This window comes from Pteropus medius, unplaced genomic scaffold, assembly GCF_902729225.1.
Source record: "Pteropus medius unplaced genomic scaffold, Ma_sr-lr_union100, whole genome shotgun sequence".
NCBI classification, from domain to species: Eukaryota; Metazoa; Chordata; class Mammalia; order Chiroptera; family Pteropodidae; genus Pteropus; species Pteropus medius.
The window spans coordinates 18,613,386-18,635,490 of NW_024352785.1; the positions used below are offsets into that span (position 1 = coordinate 18,613,386).

Genomic DNA, 22,105 nt, shown 5'->3' on the forward strand with positions numbered 1-22,105 from the left:
TGAGGATTTTGCTAAAATCCCTGATTTTACTAAAGTTCACATGGGGAAAGGGTTATGGGGAGATAGAAAACAAGTAAATTATAAATACAACAAAGGAAGTGTTAAATGTAAAGTAGGCGTATATGGCCCTTTGGGCTCTGTTGGCTAACATAAAACATTTCTGAAGAATAGTTTTTACCTGGGATTCCATCATTCCTGATTTTACTCTGAAAAGCGCATGTCGTTGTGTGGGTTTGCTCTATATTTTGGAACTCCCTGATTCCAAGTTTGCTCTATTAAAACATACACACACAATTTTTGTTTCCCTCGGTAAATGCTAGAATTTTAAATATTCTATGCTTTTCTCTAACACAACAAAGAGAGAGAATCAAAGTGATTATCCACTAGTATTTGGCACTCAAAGGCAAGATCACACACACAGTAATGAGCTGAAACACACAGCACAGTGTGGACATTAGTGAACAAGAGGCCATTATTGCCCACAGTGAACAACCACCTGGAAGTTGAGACAGTGACCTGTCCTAATCAGAAAAATAAATGACCAGCTGCAAGGTTAAAAGCTTGTCATTCAAGGAGTGTCCTTCATATATCTGACAGCATCTGGAAACTGGCATCGGCATTAACTACAAACTCATTTGCAAGGCTTGGCAGCATCTCTCCACTTGACACTTCCCTAATCACTCATCTTGTGGGCTCAGGGTGTTCAGGCTATGCTCATAAAAAGACAAAGCAAAAACTGAAAACCAGCAGGATTTTACCAAATGAATGCTTGCCAGTGGATGCAGAAATGCACTGGAGGAACTAGAATATTCAGACAGTCTCAGTCTGTATGTGCCCTTTTCCCACTTTTTCAGATCAATCTGTTTCCAACCATCCTTTGGCTTTTTTTTTTTTTTTTAAGACAGTTCCTTTAGAGCAGTTTAAGCATCCAGCAAAATTGAGAGGAACGTGCAGAGATTTCCCATATACCATCTGCCCCCACACATACATAGCCTCTTCCTTTATTAACATCCCCCATCAGAGTAGTGCATTTGTTGTAACTGATGAACCTACATTGACACATAGAATCATTCAAAGTCCATAGTTTACACTGGAGTTCACTCTTGCTGTTGTACATTCTATGGGTTTGAACAAATGTATAATTACAGGTATCCATCACTATAGTACCATCACTATAGTACAGAGTAGTTTACTGCCCTAAAAATCCTCTCTGCTCTGCCTATTCATCCCACCTGCTTCCCTAATCCCCGACAACCACTGATTTTTTTCCTGTCTTTACAGTTTGCCTTTTTCAGAATGTCATGTAGTTAGCAGATTGGCTTCTTTTACTTAGTTATATGCATTTAAGTTTCCTCTGTGTCTTTTCATGGTTTGATAGCTCATTTCTTTTTAGTGCAGAATAATATTCCATTGCCTGGCAGTACCACAGTTTATTTATCCATTCACCTACTGAAGGACATCTTGGTTGCTTCCGAATTTTGGCAATTATGAAAAAAGCTGCTATAAAACATCCAGGTGCAGGTGTTTGTGTGGACATAAGTTTTCAGCTCCTCTGGGTAAATACCAAGGAGCATGGTTGCTGAATCATATAGTAGGAGTATGTTTAGTTTTGCAAGAAACCACCAAACTGTCTTCTAAAGTGGCTGTGCCGTTTTGCATTCCCACCAGCAGTGAAAGAGAGTTCCTGTCATTCTACATCCTTCGTCAGTGCCAGCGTCTGGTGTTGTCCGTAGTCTGGATTTTGGTCACTCTAATAGGTGTGTAGTGGTATCTCATATTGTTTTAATATGCATGTTTGCCATCAGTATATCTTTTTTTAAAAAAAAATTTCCCCCCTCTTTAATTCCCCCACTTCTACTCCTGACCTACAGATGTTGCTGTCTCCCCTTAAGAACTGGATCTCTGAAGGCAGGGCATCTCGCCCCACACGCTTGCAGCACGCTCCCGGGGCCTGGCGTACCTGAGGCACTCGGAGGGCCTGGTGCGCCCAGGGGGCACCCAAGGCCGGGTGCACCTGGGGTATGGTCTGTAGCTCCACCTGGGGCACGAATCCAGGACCTTCTGCATGTAAAGCAGACGTAGTGTAGCCAACCGCTACACTATGGAGCCACCCTAGTATATCTTCTTTGGTGTGGTATCTGTTAAAATCTTTGGCCCATTTTTTTTTTTTTTTAAATCAGGTTGTTTGTTTTCTTATGGTTGTGGTTTTTTTTTTTTAACTTTTTTTTTCTTAGAAGGAGCCAAGTGAGAATACTTTTTAAATATTTAAAATGAAAATGAAACATAGGTACTTCTGTGAATTAACCACAGTTAACTTGAAAAGATTTTACTAAAAATGGCAGTGCATGATATACCTGATATCCTCCAGATGTTGCATAGAGTAAAAACTATAGGTTTAGAGTGAAGTCAAAATGTCCCTTAAAAGGAGGACCTAACCACAAATAGGTAAGATATTAGAGAAGACCTTCACATATATTCAAGAAAAATGCCCTACTGAAAAATGCTGGGAATATCCTAGGAGGACAGCATGCTAAGGAGCCCATATTATGTTCTACCGACTCTTTGAGCTCATCAGACAATGGTATTGACAATGATGTGTTTCTATCTAGGTTTTAAGGTCCCAAGTAGAAGGCAGGACCCCCTGAGGTCCTAGTGCAGAACTTTCCATCAACTATTCAGCAATTCCAGAAGATAATTAGTTCTAACGGTCACCTGTGCTTCAAATTTATTGAGATGTTGGTTATGTAGGTTTCCCAAACTCGTGAACCTGTGTTGGGTATCTTTTACCAAATGACAAATGGACTTGTTAGATGATGTGGATGGCTTTATACATGAGAAGCACTAACAGAAAACTCACTAACTAGGAGAAATTAATCCATCAAAAGCCTCTATAAATCACAGGATAAGGCTTACAGTACATGGCAAGGACCCAATGACTTGAAAGTGACAATACCCGATGCCTGGGAATAGATTATTGCTTGTCAGACTGAATGAGTTGAGTGTGTGGCCAAACCAATGCCTGCTTGATATTTTAGAATCAATTTTTCCAGTCGAACAATATCGACTCATTCCAGAATGGTCACAACAGTCCTAAAGCAGCCTGAATTTCTGAATGTAGTGTGTATCAGACAAAAATTTGTAAGAGCTAGAGAAAAACCTATTTGCAGTTAGATAAGAACTAGGCAGCCTGGGAAAAAATGTTTTAATTTACATATTTAAATTCCAAACCAAATGTTTCCTCCCTTAAATACACATTTCATAACTTCCCAGTTAAAATGGATAAAAGAAAGGGATGAAGCTCAAATATAGAGAGTTGAGATGCCTTTAGTATCTAGAAACCCCTTAAAGATACTTCCATTTAATCTTATGTTACTCTTTGGATTCAGAAATTTATCTGTTTGGGTTCAGACATCCCCTGAAGAGATGACAACATTGCTCAAGTTCATAGAAAAGCAATAGCCCAAGATGAGTCAGAAGGGATAGATGTTCACACCAGGGGAGACTTCAGTTCTACTCCTGACAGTTGGAACAGCTCAGGTGTGGCCCATGAGCTTGCTTTATTCTATTTGGATAAAGAGACTTTGCTACTTGATTTGAAGAGGCAGAATTTAACTTTCGATGTGGAACCAGAGCAGATGCCTAGAGAGTGTTGAGATGACATTGATCTTGCCTTGTTGAAGGTGGTACCAAATGATTTCACAACGATTTCTTTAGCGTGATCTCCAGTCTCATCTCCCAAGTGATGGTAACATAGCCAAGTCTAGGGGCCCAGACAATGGCTCCCTAGTGTTCTCGCAAAGGTAGAAAGGAATGAGTGACATTCAATCTCTAAAGCCAGGCTTGGCTCGTTTTGTATGTGACAACTGGACATTGACTGTAGTTCAAGTTCAATAATAATACTGGCACTGGTAGCTATGGTGACCCAGTAGTTGACCTGACTAAAAAGTTTGCATTATTAGGCTTGAACCTGATGATTGAAGTTAAAACAATTCAGTGGAACTGCCAGCTCCTTTACATTATGTGTAATAAAGCCATGAAACTTATTATTCCAAGAGGAAACAAATTGGAACTATAAAAGTTTAGATAATTCATAGTGATGGGGCTAAATGTATTAGTAAGGGGGACTAAGATTTTGGTGGTGGTGGTAGAGGAAGGGGAATATACATTTTGCCTTTCTAACACAGGGGAGGACAATATTTTCTTTCCTTGGAGTTAACAGTCTTTTGGTATATGTAATTCCCTGAGCTGGGTAGTAGGAAAGGCTGCTTGACTTGCTGGCTCTGACATCAATCTGACAGTGATGTTGCCACAGAGTTAGGAGTCAGATAGAATTGGGGAACTGGAGGAGAGTCTTAACCCATGGTCTACAGTGATCCCACAGCATCTTTTCCCCGTAGATGCTAGCAGGGCTCCAGTTTCTCTTGGGCTTCTTTGCAAGAGGAAATGCCTTACAGACCACAGCCCCTGAGAATGATCTCTGCTTCCTACCCCTAGAAGGCTGTGACTGCAGGTGCTGATAAGCAGAAGCATCTCAACAAGGCATGAGAGCACAGAGGGTCCTTGGTGAGGGCTGAGGCTGGGGTCCAAGTCCCTACTCACGTGGACTTTTCCCAGTTACTGAAAACTCCACTAAGGCATGGGCGTACCTCATCTCTTTCCTTGCTCAAACATTGTGGTATATGTTGGTTAAATCAGGCAAATCAATGCCTTTAACATCAGAAACCCTACAAAGTTTCTCTATTTGTTCTCATCTGAAGATTAGATTAAAAGTCTACATTTGAGGCCCCATGTAAGAGTGAGATCTGAGCTAATTGGCCTAGATCCCCCTGTGATAAGCCTGGGCAGCTAAACAGTGGGGCTGAGCCCAGGTGGTTTGTGAACACTTAGAAGAGGAATCAGGGCTGATTTAGAGGTTTGGCTGCAAGCAACAATGCCCTGAAAAGTAATATCTTAAAGAAGATAGATTATATCTCTCTCACATAAAAGAAACCTGAAGATAAGGCAATCCAAGGCTAGTGTTGCAGCAACAGGTTCAGGAAACTGCACTTGTTTTGCTGTATTCTGTGTATGGCTTCCATCTGCAGGCTACCTCATAGTCCAAGATAGTTGCTTGGGTCTAGCCATTATCTCCCTATTCTAAGCAGCAGAGTGGAGAAAGGTGAGAGAAAGTATGTACCCACTGCCTTACAAGATTTCCTGAACTCAGCACACAACACTTCTTTACTTAGTTCATTGGCCAAAACTAGTTACAGCCTAAGCTGACTGAAGGGGAAGCTGGGAAATAATCCTTCAGCTGAGTAAAATGTATTCTGCCTAAAAGAAAATCAGAGTTCTTTTACAAGGAGGTAGGGGGGAGTTGATTTGGAGAGGCAACTCAGGATATCTGCCACAACTAGATAACCCTCACATATCCCCCGTCTCATGAGCTTGTGGATTAAAGTTTTCTTTAATTTTTTTATTTCTGAGTTAAATGGATCAAAAGTCCCCACCATTACCAGGCATTGGCCCTTCTTCATTCTAGTCTCATATTTACCTCCCCTCACTGCCTAGACAACTGGCATCCCTGTGCTTGGGCTGTTTTTGTCTGTGTTCTTCTCAAACATTGTTTGCTGCTGATCTTATAGCCAGTGTAAAGATAGAATCTTAGTTCATAAAGCCTAGAATATTATAAATGGGATGTTACAATATTCCAACTCCATGTTGCCTTTCTCTTAGGGAATTCCACTTCTGGTTTTCTCTGAGGACCCTGCTCCAGACAGCTTGCCTAGTACCGACCATTCAGGGGGGCTCCCTTAGCAGAAAAACATACAAATTTCCTCTGCTTCACTTGCTTTGATACACCCTGCAACCAGGAGGCTGTGCTCCAGATGGTCTCTCTCTGATCTCTGCTTCATTCGTGGACATAGTCCACGTTAGTGTTCATAACCTCATTCTATTCTAGGACTTCACAGGCTGCCAGCTAGAGCAGTGGGGTGATTCATTATTTAATAGTATAATTGTTTTGGAGGACTATCCAGTTTTCCAGGTAAAAGTTCCCTGTACTTTTTAGTCTCTACTAATTTTAATAGAATCCATTTAACCACATAGCTCTCTTCATCTCAGTATGTTTAGAGATCAGCAGGGGCTTGGGTCAGGAGAGGCGTGCAGAGTCAGGGCCAGAGGGAAGGGATCTACATCTTCTTTGGAGGAGAGGGTAGGACTGACTGCCTGAGCACACACTGCACAGATGCTGTGGAGGTGGGAGTGACCACTCCAGTGGCTAGTCGCTAGGCACAGGTTTGAGCCTCAGTTGCAGAATAGCCAGGACTCCTGCTAGATCTGTCATTACATCTCAGTCGCTCACTTGCTCTCCAATGTGATATTTTTAATGAGAGCGAAAGAGGTGAAGTTTTCGCTTCTGGGAATTTCACAAAAACTTGAGAACGCCTAGGGGATATTATCTGAATGTTATCTGTCAGTGTGATAGGGCCCCCCAAAAATTGAGAATCATGAGATTAGAGAATTATAGTAATCTTTATTTGGACTTCAACAAGGCTCTTGATCAGTTTATCCATGATATTTGTAAATTTGGGGGAAAAGATATAGAATATTTGAACCTGATTGAATTAGCATTCCCAGTGGGTGCTAATTAATGGAGGAGAGTGTCTAATGGGTGTCACTAGGCTCTGTCTTTGCCTAATAAAAATATAGAAGGCATGCTAATAAAAATTTTAGGTAACATTAAATTGGCAGTGATAGCTAATATGCAGAGAAAGAATCAGGATGCAAAAACATCTCAACAATCTGAAATGATGATGTGAATTTAACAATAGGAAGGTTAGTGAGGAATAAATGGGATACCTATCTGGAGTCCAGACTATCAACCTCATACATACATGTCGAAGGAGACATGCTTAGGTTTACCATGTTTGAGCAGGATTTTAACTGTCCTTCCTTCCTTCCCTCCTTCCTTCCTTCTTTCCTTCCTTTTTTCTTTCCTTCCTTTAACAAATACTTTTCAAGCTCCTTCTTCGCTCAGTGCTGGGTATTTGATGATGAACAAGATAGACATAATTCCTTTCCTTATGGAAACAATTAAATAAGAAAAAAATGGCACATACAATGGTAGAATAAAAGCAGTATCCTAGGGGATACATAACTTTAACAGGTACATCTCAAGGGACGTTCGCCTTGAGAAAGTGACATTAAAATTAAAATCTGCAGAATGAGTATGAGTTGGCTTACCAGACAATGGAGAGAGAAAGAATGCTCCAGTAAGAAGGAACAGCATGTGTGATGGCCTGGAGGTAAAACAGCGTAAAACTTGAAGGAACAGGAGGCTCGTTAATTCTGTAGATAAAGGGTGGGGGAATAATGAGAGATGAAATTGGAGAAGTAAGATTGGAGTAGGTCTGGAAGGGTTTTGCAAGTCACTTAAAGAGCTTGGATAGTATTTTTCTGGGATGGAACACCATGAAAATGTCTTAGATTTGCATATTGAAATGTCCCCACTGGCTTCGATGTAGAGAAGGAAAGAGGCAGGCAGGAGCACAACTGGGATCTGGAGACCTGTTAGGAGGCTGTCACCGTCACTGAGGTGAGAGATATTGGTGGCCTCCACTAGTGACAGTGCAGATAGACAGAAGCAGGCAGCACTAAAAAATATACAGAAGAGAAATCAAGGACTTAATAATGGTTTGGCTGGTGGGGGCGAGAGAGGATTCAAGAGTGACATTCAGTTGTCTCAAGATGACTGAGAGGATAGTGAAACCATTTTCTGATTTGGGGGAACATCAGGAGAGGAGCATATTTGGGAGAGAAGGTGATACATTCAATTTCAGACCTGTGGCATCTGAGGCAATCAGATGTTGTCCAAGTGCTGATGTGTAGCAGGCAGTTGGATATAAATCTAGAATCCAAGAGAGTGATTTGGGCTAAAGATACAGATTTGGGAACAAACTCAATGAGCCAACAGAAATAGCAAATTCAATCTTTGGCCACATTTATAAAAGCAAGGAGTCTAGAATAAAGGAAGTGATAGTTCTGGCTCTGGAGTATAAGATGATACAGGGGCTAAGAGCTCTGGCTCTGCCCTGTACAGGCTGTGTGAACCTGAGGGTGGTGACTTATGTCTTTAAGTTTCAGTTTCTTCATTATAAACTGAGGATTATAAAACCAGTTGCTACATGATATTTTTGTACGAATGGAATAAGATAATGAATATAAAATGTGTAACAGTGCCTGGCATATGGTAAGTGCTCAAGCAGTAATAAGCATTGTTGTCATCATTGTTGTTATCATGTTTTACTCCTTGTTTAAGAGAATTCACTTTATAAGGGACTGGCAGACTGCCCCTTATTCAGTTGAGACACTGAAATGTGAAGATTTTCTTACAGGAGGAATGGTTAAAGAGCCTGGAGCTGGTCAGCTTGATATAGGAGGTTTAAGAGAGCACTTTTCAAATACACAAAAGATTTCCAGAAGAGAAAGAAGATAGAATTCTCAGTGGGACCCCAGAGGATGGAAATAAGATGCACTGACAGGAGTTTCAGGGAGAATGAACTCAGCTCAGTATAATAGGAACCTGCTAATAGCCAAAGTTCTCTAAAGATAGAATAGTTGCATTTTTTTGGAAGGAGGGACTTCCTCATCCCTAAATTAGAGTTCCTATGATTGCAGTTAGAAGAGTCATGCCTGTTTCTGGAGGTGGGGTCAGACGTAGCCTGGCTAACTGTAGAAGGATTGCCTAGTTTGAATGAGGTTTTTATTTAGAGCCTGGTGTCTTCAGCAAGTTCATTAAAATTTATTATAACAGTCATTCTCACACTTGTTCTCCAACCATAAAAGAGATTGCTTTCTCTACTGAGTAGTGCAAGGGCTGAGATTTTTTAGATAGGAATACTTCCCTCACAGGGGTGTCTGTATTCTACAACTGCCCAGTCTTTATGTCCCAAATGCACACAGCACGGTGTCATGGGTAAAGGGCACAGAATTGCCCAGAGCGCTGCTGCGAGGTTTTGTTTTTTCATTGACTCCTCTTGCCCACCAAATGCAGCATTATCCTTTCCCTGCTGAGTGGTCTCCTCCCCATCCAGCCCTCCCTCTAGGGTACAGCTTTAGGGAAGGCACAGTGATATGTAATAAGTAAGAGGAGGTCAAGACTTTAAATCTCACCACCCTCGGTTTATTTTCTGATACTAAAATGGAAGGAAAATAGAGTGAAACCTCTATGATTTATGGGCTTCTTTCTCTTTCAGTTTTCCAGTTGCCTCTTTGTTCTATGCTTGACATTTATGATATAAGGTATTAATATCTGGAAAGAAGAGCTGCTGGTGCTAATTATTCAGACCTGCTCTGTCAGTGAGCTGGTGAGCAGCACTCATATGTCAGATCCCATCTATGCATTAAGTCTTTAACTTTAAATAGGTAGGAATTATGAGGCGCTATGAGCTTTCACTGTATGGATTTCACAGAATGTCTACAGGATATATTAGTAAATCAGCCATGATAGAGTTGCTGAAAAGTGAGCCAATAACTGTGTGATATATGGAATCCTCAGGAAAATCTTTGATTTAAGAAATATGCCAGAGACACTAAAATGATACAAGGGAGGGAAAATGGAAATGATAGGACTAACTTTTCCTAATTCAGAAAGGAAAATGTTTGCCTCCTCTTCTAATTCTTCAGGTTGTCAGATGTGCCTTGATTCTAGTAGCTATTTGTAAAATTAATCATTTTAAGAGTATCAAACAGACCGGCTTTTTACACTTGATAAATTTTTGATGTTGAATCTTTGAAATATGCAGTGATGTGATTTTTTTCTCTCAAGAGTTTCTCCCCAGAAGCCAGTTAATTTGCAGATGCCAACACATAACTAATGGTTTTATCTCAAAAGATTAATACACATTAGATCAACATAAGGCTAAGGACTCGTGACTATATAGGCTTTTGTCGCGAGAGAATCCAGGCTTTGTGCTTCTGATAATGTTGGCGGTTGTCATCTCATGAGAAGTGATCATTGGTTAGTTAATTGGTCAGCCTAGTAGACCTTGTTATTGACTATCCCACGGTCAATCCTCCTTGTTAAATCACAGTGTTAAAGAACACTGATTTTGTTCAGGGAGCCATGTGCTCAGCTCCAGATGATGAGATATGATTGGCCTAAGCCAATCATGGTGAACTACACTTTTGCCTGTGAAGGGTTTAAGGGCAGGGAGCTGTCCTAATTCTGGCCAAGGAAATATAAGAGTAATGGGGATTGAATGGGTTGAAAGGGGAGGAAACAGTGGTTTCTGGATTTCACGTGAGAGTTAGTCCTTTGTGTCTCTGCCTGATTTTGGATGTGGTTGTGAGATTAACTGGTCCTGAAGCTCAGCAGCCCTGTTGGGATCATGAGTAGAGACCATAGCCAGTGCTTTGGGTGGCAGAACAGAAAGATAGAAAGAGCCTGGGTCCTTTCAGACATTATCAAGCCATCAAACCACTCTGCCTACCTCTGGATCTCTTTTTAAATAAATAACAAGTGTAATAATTTAAGCCATAGTCAAGTTTTCTGTATATTGCTGCTAGAAGTCTTCCTAGCAATCACAGTCAGTTACGCTTATAGGCCTGAGACTTGTTCTTGCTCTATTGTTTTAATTCATTAAGTCTTACTTGCATGTAGTAAAATAAAATGTTGAACAATATATATAGGCATTAAATAAAAATGAGCATCTGTTATACCAGTTCCCAGTGCCCTCCTCAGAGGAAACCACTTTTAATTGCTTCTGTTTTTGGTCCTCTATGGTTATGACTATAATTTAAAGTAATTTGCCTATTCTAATAATCCAGACATATTATTTTAATGGTATTTATTGCCTCCCCACTCTGAAAGATGAGAAATTTATCTTCAGCTTTGATTCCCTCCCCATATTTATTACATTTCCTCTATCATTACATTTATAGTTCTAAATCAATAAACATCACTTTTATGTTTTTACTATCCAAATATTATTAAGTTCAGAATCAAGCGAAGTGGCTTAATTCCTAGAAAAGAGAATGCAATCCTATATTTCTAAACTATTCAAGGGAGCATGTTCCAGGTGTCGGATTCTCTTTATTTACACTCAAATTCTTCAAAATCATGCCACACTTTAGTTGTTCATATTTGAACATTGGTTTCTTGAACAACTAGGATTTTTTTCATCCTAAATTGCTAATTGCCTTACTTTTTTCTCGTAAAGGGTGAACAAATGTATCACTAAGATAACAACTTCTAATCATACTATTTGTTGTATGGAAAGTACTTTCTTAGAAGATATTCTCTTAAGTGTCTGACTTCCTATTCTATCAATAACATATTCCTGCAGAACTATGAAAAGACATTGTTCATTGTTTTCTAGGAGTATTGCAGATAAGAAGTCTGATGCCTATTTTATTTTAATTTTTCTGTAAATGAACTTTTTCTTGATCCCTTTTCAGCCTCCCCCGTCCCTCCTTTTGACATTCAATTCCACAAGGATGAATTTAGGAATGAGCCTCTATGTGTTTGCTCACTAAATCTTATGATTCTTTTTTCTTAAATCTTATGATTTTTTTTCTTTTTTTTTTTTGAGTTCTAGAGAATTTTATCCTATTTTTTTTTTTAAATTAACATCTAATTCACTTACCATAAAATTCACCCTTTTAAAGCACATGATTAAAAAGAATTTTTTGGTATATTCACTAAGTTGTGCAACCATAACCACTGTCTAGTTTCAGAATATTTACATCATCCTCAAAAGAAACCCTATAACCATTATTAGTCATTCCCCTTTGCCTCTTTTCCTCAGCCTCTGGCAACCACTAATATACTTTCTGTCTCTATGGCTTTGTCTATTTTCATTTAAGTGGAATCATCCAATATGTGGCCTTTTGTGTATGGTTTCTTTCACTTAGCATAATATTTTCAAGATTCATCCATGTCGTAGCATATATCAGTACCTCATCCTTTCTTATGAATGGATTCATAATATTGCATTGTTTGTATAAACCATATTTTGTTTATCTAGTCATCAACTGCTGTTGATTTTCTCTTGCGCATTTTTTTCAGTTCTTTCCCTTTGGCAGTTAGCTGGATGTAGGACTTCTTATATGATCCTCTATAATTTTAACTTTTCTTTCATATCTTTGATTTCTTTCTTTTTTTGTTTAGCTACCTGGACCAGATATGTTAGTAAATTGCCTTGATTTTATTTTTCAGCCCTTCTATTACATGTAAAAAAAGAAAGTAAGCATATTTTTAATTTCCAGCAATGTTGTCTTGTATTCTGGTTGTTTCTTTTTTATAAAAAGCTTCTTTTACATTTTCCTAGGTCGTTAGATCCACTATGTTGTGAATTAAGTAAAATAAGGCCCTCACAATGTCTGGTACGTGGTATGTACTTCGTTTACGTAGGACTTTCTCTCTTTCTCCTTCTAAATTGATAAGGCTAGTTTAATATCTTCACTAAAATGGAGCCCACCTTTCCATTTGTCACTCCTCTGAGTTGTTAGGCAAGTGGACAACTGTCCGGTTGCTGCAGACCGAGTCAGATGTCGACAGCTTTAACCTTATTTCTGTTCACGGTTTGTGCTCTTTTTTTAAGTTCAGATTCATCAGGGGCATAATTTATACAAAAGAAAATTCACCCTTTAAAGATGTGCAGTTGAATGAATTTCGATATGTGTATACAGTTATGTTCCTACAACCATAATCAAGATAGAGAATAGTTATATCAACCTAAAAAGTTCCCTTGAGTTCTTTCTCAAATCTCTCTCCTGTAGATTTCTTTGAGTGTTAATGATCAATCCTATAGATTCCTGTCATAGGTTTCTCCTGCTGTGGTGTGGATCTTATTCTCTTACAAACCTCTCTACTGACCGTCGGAGCCCTGGGGTCTGACTGTGAACTCTGTGGGTGGGACATACTGATAGGAAAGTTTTCCTTTAGGGCATATGGGTGTGAAGTAGGAAGGCAGTCATTCCGCTGCTCAAATTCCATAGCCTCTAATTGCTTCCATGTAGGGGATAGGAATGGGGAGGAAGAGCTACCTGCACCAGATAGTTCATAAATAGTCTTTTACTTAATTACACTAATTATTGCTTTGCATCCTACTTCTATTCTTGTTTCTTGTCATCTACACATTTAGGGTATCCTAGGACTCTGGCATGAAGAATGGCTCCCACCTCTGCTGTAGCCATCTTCCAAATGTGTTCTGGGTCTCACCTTTCTTCACGCGGGTTTATCCAGTAATATGGTCCCATCTTCTTTCTTGTTGCCAAGAAATTTATCAAAATATATTTCTCAGCGATATTCTTCCTGCTAGTCACAGTGGTGTCATGACTTATTCATACTGTATTTCTTTACCATAAATGCCACGCGATTTTTGTGAGGGAGTGGAAATAAACACACATGCTCAGTGTGCCATCTTGAAGTGTAAATCTTCAAGAGACCAATTCATAAGAATCTATGGTAAATCTGAGAGATTAGCAAGTAGTCAAATTGCTTGAATATATTCTCAGATTAAACCTTTCTTCATGGAAAAGAACTATTATCTCTATCTGTGAACAAACTTCATGACTGACGTCACCATTAACATGTACTTTGGTTCTCAGCTTTCAAGTTATTTATTTATTTTAGACTATAAACTTTCAGACTCTCATAGGTAGTTTCAGGAAGTGTCCTAAAGTCACAGGTATTGACATCTTAGAGAAGTATAGTTTAGTTTTAGCCATATGGTAAATATGGCCTGATAGTAAGTTACTTCATCAATACATATAACATATTTGTGATAGATGCAGCAGCTACAATTTGATTTTTACTAATGTAGAACTTGAAGCAGGGCAGCTAGATCTGGGTTATAGAGAAGTTCAAAACATTGGGTTAAAATCTACTAGAGTGGATATAAAAATACAGAGTATACAATGCCTCACCTTGCCTCCCATTAATTTTTTGAAAGGAATGCTTTAGAAAAGGAAAGTCAATTTAAACCAAAACCAAAACACTTCTTTCTCATTCTAAATCATAAGTTACCACTAAGATTGCTTTCATTATTGATCTTTTCTTTCTCTTCATTAAAATTGTAGGGGGAAGGAAAGGGAGGCTATTAAAACATTCTCTCTTTGAGTTGCAAACAAATAAGCTTCCTGAGGCAAAAATCTCTAGTGGATGGGCTGTAGTCTCCTCATCGTGAGCTCTTGAAGTTATAATATTCTGGCAATAAGGACTCTCCATTCCATAAGGAGGCCAACCCAGCTTTCAAACCTCTCTTGAGAAGTTAGTACCCAACAGTGGAGAGGGTGTTGAAGCTCTCACCTCTTCTTTCTTCGGGGCCTTAGCTGTGATCTCTTTTCTTGCCCCTCCCATGGAGCACCTGGACATACAAAAGGGATTTAGTAGGGGTCTAATGTATTTGAGATGGTGAGCAGTCATCACCTTGCTGAACCCTATCAGGGATGCTGTCCTACATGGTAAGTGTGCTCCTGATATGTGATTTTTATACAGGTCATTGATGTTTTGGGGAAAGTGCTCTCCCTAGCAGTGGAATCTAGCCTAACTCTATCATATACATATATCATGTATCATGCACATCAGTCTGATGGGAACAGGGGGCTTAATCTTCATATGGGCTGAGTTTTCTTTCCTATAAAGAGGAGATTGTAACACATGCCCTCCTTACATGAAATATCAGATATACCAGGGTCTTTGTGCCTGAGTTTTGGAAAGCACAATGCTCTCTGCAAATGCAAGATGATGTTACTGTGGCTTCTCTTATCCTTGCTCTAGTTTCCTGCCTGGCCCTGCCCACAAAAACCAGCTGCTCCTGTTTCTTCTGTGACTTGTGGTGGCACCTTGGGGACTCATGCATTCAGCTCTATCAGTTTATATGAGTAGTCACTCACCAGTTATACCCTCCCTGCCTGTGGGGCTGGGCAGCCCTCCAGCAGCCACCCTCTCAGGAATTAGGCTCTTTCTTATTGTCATACCGAGACCTTAAGACCTCTCAGAGCACCTCACAGGGCCTCAGGGGCCAGCACTAAGCTGGAGAGGAAGAAAGAGTGGGAGGCTTGTCTGTGTATTCAGGGAGGTGCTTAGTGAGTTTGTGTATGAGATACAAGGGTAAGGCTGAGATGAGCTCATGTTTGAAGAATTTGAAGAACTGGGTGTAGGGAGAGAATGTAGAACAGACTGAGGAAAGGTGAATTGCATGCTAGATGGGTGTGAAAGCAGCTAATGCTATGTGAGTGAGGAAGAAGCAAGACCAGGATATATTATCTGTGAACTTCACATTGCTTGTTTATTTTTGAGTCACTTCTCCCTTTACCCTTTTGGTATGTGTGCATATTTCCCTCCATTGTGTCTCTTCCCCTTTGCCCTTAGCTGGAAGAGGGATGGGAGGAAACGCATGAGGCTACTGGAAGGTGGAGGGAGAATTGCACTGCCCTCTAGCTGCCATAGCAGAAACTACAGAGATAACCTAGGTTTCTGTCTGGATAGCAAGACACCTTTAAAAAACATGTCTTTTTGCCTGACTCTTGGGTTTTTTCCTGAAAGGAAAAATGGATGAATTATGTAAATGCAAAAGAGAGGCATAAATCAAAAACAAAGGGGATCATTCATCAGTAAAGTTTTGTGGTGGTTATAATTTTAGTTTTTGCTAACTGAAAACATGGCGTTGGCAGCAGATAAGACCATCATATCCCTACTTGTAGTGTGCCTATCTTGTTCTCAGAATGTCAACTAATATGGTCATCAATAGCAAAAAGGCATAGGGTTTCAGGACATAAAATCTCTCTTACCAGCAGCCTGCAGCATTCTATCACATTTTCTTCTCAGACCCAATTCTTGAAGCCCCATTCATTGCAAAGAAAGTTGGAGCTAGAAGGCAGAATAAGTCAAAGGTGAATAAGTCAAAGCTAAGCTTGAACACTGAAACCCTAGTGTTGATAACTTGGAGTCCACAGACTTGGAGCTGACCACATCACCCTCCCCTTCAATACCCAACTTCCAGATGAGAAGGCAGAGAGGTCCAGGGCAGAGTGACTATCATAGGGAGGGCACAGGTGAACTACCTAATCTCGTAGTTCATCCTCAGACATAAAGAGAGCTCACTGCCTCGAGAAATTTACAAAATGAAGTGAATGAAAGAAGAGAAGGGACAAGTGTCGAGTCTATTAGGAAAGGAAAAGTCTGTTAGGAAAGCAGCCCAGTGAAGCAACTCAGTTTCATGGTCCCATTTTCCAGATGAGAAGACTGAGGCACAGAGAGTTTATTTGCCAAAGTCATTGGCTTTGTGGAGCTTTGTGGGCACTTTATGGAGCTCCCACCCTCAGTTGTTCCAAAGTTTGTGCTAGTCCTAACAGGGAGCAAGAAAAAAACATCATGTCCTACTTACCCAATAGAACTATGATATTTTAGTGCTGAAGTAGTATATGGGGCCATCTATTACATCTCTTAATATTTTCATTTCAAAGGTAAAGAGACCAAATTGCCCAGGGCCAGGCAAGGTAGGCTCAGAATGCTTTCCCAGCTCGGTAAAGGCCACCACTGTCTACTCAAGTCTTCTAGCCAAAAACCCAGATGACATCTTGATGACTCACCTTCACCTTATACAAGAAATCCACTTTTAAGTTCAGCAAGGTCCAACTCTAAAGTATTGAATCCTTTCTCTTCTCTCTTTTTTGCAGTAGTCTCTTAATTAGCATTTCTAATTCCCCTCTTTGCCCACTAACCATAGTCATCTTTAAAAAATGGAATCTGTCACTCTTCTGCTTAAAGCACATCAAATACTTCCCATAATCTTAGATTAAAATCTAGACCCCTCACCGTGGCCTCTAGGCCCTCTGTGAACTAATCCTTTTCTTCTGACCTTACATAGGGTCCTGCTCCATCCTGCTGGCTGTCTCTTGCCACGTTGGCCTCCTTTCTGTGTCTTGGACCCATTAAACTCTTTCTCATCTCAGGATCAGTGCCTGAAAAGTTTTTCCTTGGAATCTGGCTAGCACCTTCCCATTCGCCAAGTCTCTGCTTAAATATGAGAAAAGCCTTCTCTGATAGACTTATTACAAGTACCCGCTACAGTTCTTATCTATCACATTACCCCATTTCTTTCTTTCATGGCATTTACCACTATCTGTAAACATCTCGATTATCATGTATTTGTTTATTGTTTTTCTCCAGTAGAATGAATTTAAGTTTTTTGATGGCAGAGACCTTACTGTCTTGTTCGTCTGTGTTTTCCAAAATTTAGACCAATACCTGACACATAGAAAATGCTTAAAAATACTTTTTGAATGAATAAATGACCAAATAAGTTCAGGCTTTTGATTCCGAGTCAATGTTCTTTCCTTTACAACTCACTGAGATATAAGATTTGTGACATACTTGGGAGTTTGAAAGCAGAAATTTTGCCCCCAGTGAGTAGCAAGGTCAGAAAAATGGGCAATTGGTAGGAGAGAGCCTGAACACAGGATGAGTGTGGGAAGGCAGATCAGGGATTGTCTGTGTCAAGATCTGCAGTGACTATTTCTTGATGTATCCACAAATATTTGTGACAGAGTCTTATTACATATAACAGCAAATTCCAAAGCAGCAGTGACAGCAGAAAAGAATGAACGGCTAAGGAAGCAAGCCCTGAGGAGAGAAAGTGCTTTTGGACAACAGTTCCTTCATCTCAGCATTTTTCATGGATTTCGAATAAGGGGTAATATTTTTATTTACACATTTGCCTTGAAAACAAAAAGCATCTTATATATTTTCAAAATGGAAATGACTAAATCACACGTTTAAGTTTTGCTTGCTATTTTATATTTTTAGTGAGTGCAATGTTGTCCACCCCCAGCCACCACACCCCAAGTCTGGGTGGGATACTCTGAAGTATCAGGAAGCTCACTTCTCAACAAGATTATCCTCTCCATTTTGCTTAAATTTTCTATAAATAGCTGAAGGCAGCTTTAAAATGCTAAAAATTAATATCAACCAATACAGAAAATTTATTGTGTTCAAGCCTGTAAGCCTTGATCATAACACATAGACCTCAGGAACCTCGAGGACAGGCCCATGGTTAGTTTAGTGTTCCAGTGGCCAGGAAGCAGTAGGCGCTCACAAAGTACAGCATATATGTAACTATGCTAGATACTTGGGAGATAAATAGTCATTGTTCTCAGAGTGCATACTAGATGTTCAGTAAAAATGTTTAAAAGTGTATGTAGTTGGGGAACAGGTAGGACACTATAGCACAAAATAGTATAGGGTAAATGTCCCAAGAGAAGTATACACCATTAATTTGGACATGTAAAGAAGAAAATTATGACCTATAATTTCAGGATCAGGGAGGGTTTTGTGAAGGAAAAGTGTTTGAGGATAGAAAATATGAGTACTGACTTGCCGAATGAGTAAATGCACTTTGTGCAAGGGCAGAAAATGCCAAGCAGAAAGAGAGGCAGGAAAGCCTAGTGAGTGGAGCGTAGGATCCATGCAGGAGAAGAAAGGTCAATGTCTGGAGCAACAGGCTGGGGAGACTATGCTGTTGAGGCTCAGACTCCAGTAGAAGGAATTGGTATTGGAAGTGGGAATAACTCGTGAATCACAAACTGCAGTGTGCAAAATATTCCTCTGAACCTTCATCTCACCTTGCTGAAAGTAAATCCAGTTCATCGTTTGAGGACTTTAAAAAAATATATATCTCCCTCAGTATCTCAGAGACTTTTGTGGTTCCTTGAGAAACAGAGGAACTTACCCCTAATTTTTCCTCGTCATGGTAGTCCTACTGTCAAAGCGGTCACAGACCCTTAAATGTCAGTGGTTCTGCTTCTGTGCTGCAGGAATCTTTCTTCACGTGGAACCCATACTGCCTGGAGTGCAGCCTCCTTGGGTTCACTACGGTCATGTCCCTCGGAGGCCCTGGCTTCTCTCCCATGTCCTGTCAGGAGTAGGACATGGGTCTCTGCTGCTTGTGGAAACCACCATGAATTTCTAGGATAGGGCAACACTCTATTCTCTCCTTTGCTGCATCAGCTTCTGCCTCCCTCCTCCAGCATAATCTACTTCAGGACCAAACAGCAGGCAGGAATAGTAGGGAGTTTGCTTTTAAGCTTCTTCCACAAAAGTCCCGGCAGTAAGGAAGCAATAAACTGGCTACTTGCTTAGAACAGGGGAGGAAAACACTGGCAATAAAAAGCATAGATTAATAGCTTGATAAATTATCCTCCATATATTTGATTGGGTGGACAATGAGAAGCCACTGATGATTAGGAATAATACTATTTATATTTATTGTTCACTTTTTTTCTTCTATTAGGTTAAGGATGGAGGAAAAAATGCAAAGCAAAAAGAAAAAACATGGTGGAAGATGCTAGAATTTGGAGATTTGGTGGACATAGTCTTACAGGGAACCCATTTAACATGGCCGACTGACCTTCTGGCCGCACACCTCTGTTTTCCCCTCGCTTTGTTTAATCAAGGGCTGAAGTAGGTGGCCCTGGTCACAGGGTTCAGGGTCTTCCTGTTGCAACTCTGTTTCTTTCCCAGACATTATATTAACTTTGAAGGCGATGTAAGGGAAGATTTTACTTAAGAGCATTTTCAAATAGGGCTTTTGGGTTGGTAGAAATTGCACTAGGCCTCAAGTAACAGAAACCTAGAAAACAGTGACTTAAAAAATTAGAGGTCTTATTTTTCTTACTTACATTTGGAAGGACAGAGTCAAGGGCTAATACTGGGATTCCATGAAGCCTCAGGACCTCCACTATTTCCACTCAGTAAACTTTACTGTGTTCTTGGGGCCCCCTAATCACAATATGGATGATCCACCTCTAACATGTTCCTAGACAGGAAGAAAGGTAAGGACAAAGAATCCAGTCAGCTGAATCTATCTGCCTTTTAAAGAGACTTCCCAGAAGTTCTTTTGACTTTTACCTAAATTTTGTTGGCTCAGACTGTGTCATGTGGCCATTGTAGGTGCAAAGGAAGCTGGGAAATGCAGTTTTCTATTGGACACATTGCTACTCTGACAAAAATGAAGGTTTGTTAATAAAGAAGAAGGGGAATGGATATTGAGTAGGCACTTAGCAGTGACTGCCATATTTCATACCATTTTGCCCCTTTGTTTCAAGTTAGTATCCTTTCTGGGAGAGGAAATCAAATTTTAGCAAACATAAGTTAATCTTTTGCAAACTCTTCTCTCTTCTGTGTATATGATTTTTGTATTGGTACTTCATACTGTGCATGTTACAATTTACTTCATTAGCATAGATCATCCTGAATTGATTGTATTTGTGGATGCATCTGTGTAGTTAATTATATAGTCGCCTCTAACGGCCCCCAGGACCCTCCTATATTTCTACTCAGTAAAGCTTACCATGTTCTTGGGGCCACCTAATCTCAGTATGAGTGATCCACCGCTAACATTTCTTTATTAAGCATCTTTTAGTGCTTTCCTCTTCTCTCACTTTCTATTTCTCTGTGTGGACCATCTCATCTATACATATATATATATATATATATATATACTTCAACAACAACTTATTTTCAGTTCTCAAATTTTTATATCCAAGCCAGTCCTCACTCATGACTGTACAGTCTGATATACTTAACTTCATTCGGGATAAAGACTTAGTCTCAAAGGTGCCTTAATTTCAACATGTCCAACAAACTTATTGTCTTTTCCTCCCTAACTTTTACCTCTTCTGTATTACTGACCTCATTGACTACACATACCCAGGCCAGAAACCGGGGAGTCATTCCCAAGTCTGCGCTCACGTTCCTTCCTTCCCATGACCATTCGATGTTAGAGTCTTGTCCAAAGAGTACACTGAATATTCTCATATGTGTCCTCTTCTCTCTTATTCATTGCTATGTCTCAAATTCACCTAGTTTGGATCAGTTGTTTTTAGTTTTTCTTGTTGCCACAATAGATATCAGCTAGATTTGTTCAATAGCTTAGCAGTAATTCAGGATATGCAGCTGTCTGTGATATTTTTCAAATCATTGTGATCTCATGTAGACATTTAAAAAATGTGAGCAATTGTGGATCACCTGAATGGTGGCCTTAGAACTGTGTGCTGACAATTGGTTTCAATGCTTGCATATGCATTTGTGTTTTTATTGTACCAATAGGTGTTACTATAATTATCAATTACCCCTCCCCCCAACACACACACAAGACAGAGGGACTTTGTACCCCAAAATGAAGCATCTGTAACAGATCAAGTTCAGTTAAGTCACTATCTTTTGTTATATTAACAAAGGTGTTACCTTAGTTCAAATAAGTAAAACTGTGGCCCAAGTGGTATAAGTTACTGAATTCAAAAGAACTTGTACTGGGATAGTCTGATGTCAGGAGGAGAAATCTGTTTTCGTACAAATGACATCATCTGTCACATTGAATTAATACTGTCAATTTGTTAGTTTAAATTTAATACGTAAATTTTTATAGTTGCATAAGAGCTATAATCATAACGTGCTTATACCTAGTTGTAGGTTTGTACAGGTCTAAACAGCAATGTACTGAAAATATCCATGTGGCCCTTCAGGTTTATGAGAACTTTTTCTTTTGAAGAGGTGTGTATATCACTTAAGTAGGCTGGAGCAGGGTCAGCAAACATTTTATGGAAAGGGCCGGATAGTAAATGTTTCAGCCTTTGTCAGCCGTGCAGTTTCTGTCGAAACTATTTAACTCTGATGTTGTAGCATGAAAGTAGCCATTGGTAATACGTAAACAAATGAGTGTGGCTGTGTCCAATAAAACTTCGTTATAGGCAACAGACCCATTTGGACTTCACATGTAGTTTGCTGACTCCTGGCCAAGAGAATACGATTCCAGTTCCTTGGCTTGACATACAGTCTGTTCACTTCTCTAGACTCATCCCCGACTCACTCTTCTGGGCATTCCTGTGTCTAGCCATACAGATTGCTTGCCTTTCCCAAGTTTGTGACATTCTCCTGTGATTCTGTGCTGTAGCAAATACCTCAGACTTCCTTCTCCATCTTCTTAAACGAACTCTTACTCACTCTTGAAGCTAAAACTTAAAACTCACTTCCTCTCAGAAGCTTTCTCTGGCTCCTTCTGGCTGAGTTTATGCTTTTGTCTTCTCTCTCTCTGCTTCTTTATATTCACTCTGTATTACC

General features: G+C 39.9%; 1 protein-coding gene across 1 annotated transcript in view; it reads left to right on the forward strand.

Moving 5' to 3' along the window:
• MEGF10 (multiple EGF like domains 10) overlaps window positions 1-22,105 on the forward strand; it is a 332,427-nt gene that overhangs the window by 120,309 nt on the left and 190,013 nt on the right. The window contains exon 7 of the mRNA XM_039848592.1: window positions 17,556-17,681. The gene's annotated coding sequence lies outside the window, so the exon portion shown is untranslated. The remainder of the gene's footprint in view (window positions 1-17,555; window positions 17,682-22,105) is intronic.